The following is a 2829-nucleotide window of genomic DNA, read 5'->3' on the forward strand; positions in this document are numbered from 1 at the left end:
AACAGTTTGCCTTCTTGACTAAAGTAAAAAGCTCATCCACATGCTTGGACAGAGCTTTGGAAAGAGAAATGCCCATACTTACGATGCGCGAGCCTACACCAGGTGCGTAAGAAGGGTGAGTCAAGGCAACGTATTCCTAGAAAGGAATCACGTCGTGGGGTCACCAGTTGATACGTTTGGCCCTTTCCAGGGTGATTTGCGGAACCGGTGATGTACGATAGTCAGGCTGACTATCGGGCCTCGCACGCAGCTTAAGAAGACACGGACAACATCTTCCTTTGGTGAGGTGTGTAGAAGCAGGAGCGAAAAGGCCCCTTGAGTTCTTACGCACCTACTTTTATTCAAGTATAGCAGGTATGGGAGTGGTTACATCAGGTATGGGAGTGGTTACATCTCAGGAGGGAGGGAGCATTTCCTTACTACCATATACGGTCTTTTTTGTGCCCTTTAGGAAATGAGGAAGTCACCTTAGGCATATGTGACATAGCTGTTGGTCACGTAGGCTAGCTTTTGTTTGAGAAAGTGCTTAGCGATAAGCACTGATACATTGTATAGAATATTGCAACACTTATGAGACTTCTTTTTTCCTTTGTTTTGCCTTCCTCTTCTTTCTTTCCTATGCCCTTCGCTTGCCTGCTCACTCTCTTCTATAGGCTAGCCCAGGGATGGGGGAACCTTGGCTCTTTTATGACTTGTGGACTTCAACTCCCAGAATTCCTGAGCTGGCTGGTTCAGGAATTCTGGGAGTTGAAGTCCACAAGTCATAAAAGAGCCAAGGTTCCCCACCCCTGGGCTAGCTGCAGTGGCTCCCAACCTTTTTTATACCCCGTACCCCTAGAACGCTTCTGATATATTCTCGCACCCCTTACAAAAGTTCAAAGTAATGGCAATGAATTATGCATATACGCTATAATTTTGAAAACCCAAGTTTTCGCACCCCCGTTTGGGAACCCCTGGGCTAGAGGATAACAAGTTGTAGGAATGGCTGAGTTCATGTAAACTTTTTGAGGTTTTAGTTATAAAAAAAAGATTGATTGTGGAAAAGGTTTTGCTCAGCAATGTTAAGCTGATTTTGGTTTCTATTTCTTAAGGGTGGTGCAAAGAAACAAAACTAAAGATTCTGAAAGTTATTTCAGGCAGAGGAAGTCACATGAGAATTTGAGGAAGTTTATTGCCATTTTCCTACTGAAAGACATTTGGGAGAAGACTGTACAGTACTGTAATATAATAACATTACAGTTAAATATATGTATGTGTGTGTGTATATACACATGTTGCCCTTGACTTACAACAGTTCATTTGGTGACCATTTGAAGTTAAACAGCACTGAAACAAATGACTTATGACTGTTTCTCATCCTTATTACTGCTGAAGCCTCCCCATAGTCATGTGATCAAATTCAGATACTTGGCAACTGACTCATATTTATGACAGTTCCAGTGTCCCAGGGTCATGTGATCACCTTTTGCAACCTTCTGACAAGCAGAGTCAATGGGAAAGCCAGACTCACTTAATAAATGTTGCTAAATGAACTGCAATAATTAACGACTTTGGCAAGACAGGTCATAAAATGGGGCAAAATTAACTTAACCACTGTCTTGCTTAGCCTTAGCAACAGAAATGTTGGGCTCGGCTGTGGTTATAAATCAAGGACTACCTGTGTATGTGTGTGTGTGTGTATACATATAAACATATATGTATATTTCTATATAGTAATATTCTTGGTACAGTTTCATGTTGTTCCTGGAATTTGAGTTGATTTTGCCTGGCAGGGTACTTAAGAAAACCAAGAGAAGGATTTCCTTGGAAAGCCAAGTTATCTCCATTTAAAGAAACAGCAAAGATAATTTGCTTGTGGGAGTTTTAAAGCAACTTCCAGCAATCTGTTGTTCTTCTAGATCAGGAGTTTCTGAACTTTTTGCCATCACATCTCCCTTTAGTGTAATCTTAATGTATATACCTTCCCTAAAAATCCACATACCAAAATGGACACAACAATAAAAACAATGGAGTCCTTGGTACTCTGTGAGTTTGGTTATTTTTTTTGCCGACGAAAGTGTTACCTAGATGAGTAATAATGAAACATCTGCAAGAAAACAACCAAGCTCAGAGAGCACCAAGGACCCCTCACAGTTCAACTCTGAGCTAGAGAGACTCTAATGAAAACAATAGTATGAAACTTTGGGAAAGATGGATAGATGTCATTGAAAGGTTCTTCACACCTTCCCTGGACTCTCTGCATCTCCTTAGACCTCACTGTTTAGAAAATCCTGTTCCGAATGTTTGAATATCAAATTTCAATACTTACAGTCCTCAACTTACAGTCACAATTGAGTCCAGAATTTCTGTTGCTAAGTGAAGAAGTTAAGTGAGTCATGCTCAATTTTACAATCTTTTTCGCCATGATTGTTAAATGAATCACTGCAGTTGTTAAGTGAATCATGCAGGCATTAAGAGAATCCAGCTTCCCCCTTGACTTTGCTTGTCAGAATCTGGCTGGGAAGGTCACATATGGCGATCACATGGCCCCAGGATGCTGCAGCCATCATAAATACATGCCTGTTGCCAAGTGCCTAAATTTTGATCATGTGACAATGGGAAAGCTGCAATGGTTATTTGAGGACTGGTTTTAAGTCACTTTTTTCAGTGCTGTTTTAACTTTGAACGATTGCTAAATGGATGGTGGTGGTCAAGGACTATCTATCCTGTAGTTCCAAAGTGCATGGGAAGACATTACCGTATATACTCGAGTATAAGCCGAGTTTTTCAGCCCATTTTTGGGGCTGAAAAATGCCCCCCTCGGCTTATACTCGAGTCAGCGCCTCGAAG

At 41.2% G+C, this 2829-nt stretch overlaps 1 pseudogene; it reads left to right on the forward strand.

Moving 5' to 3' along the window:
• The first annotated feature begins 40 nt into the window (after positions 1-40).
• LOC107293482 overlaps positions 41-2829 on the forward strand; it is a 40559-nt pseudogene continuing 37770 nt past the window's right edge.

The sequence above is a fragment of the Protobothrops mucrosquamatus genome, unplaced genomic scaffold, assembly GCF_001527695.2.
Source record: "Protobothrops mucrosquamatus isolate PMUCROS unplaced genomic scaffold, P.Mucros_1.0 scaffold1632, whole genome shotgun sequence".
Classification (NCBI taxonomy): domain Eukaryota; kingdom Metazoa; phylum Chordata; class Lepidosauria; order Squamata; family Viperidae; genus Protobothrops; species Protobothrops mucrosquamatus.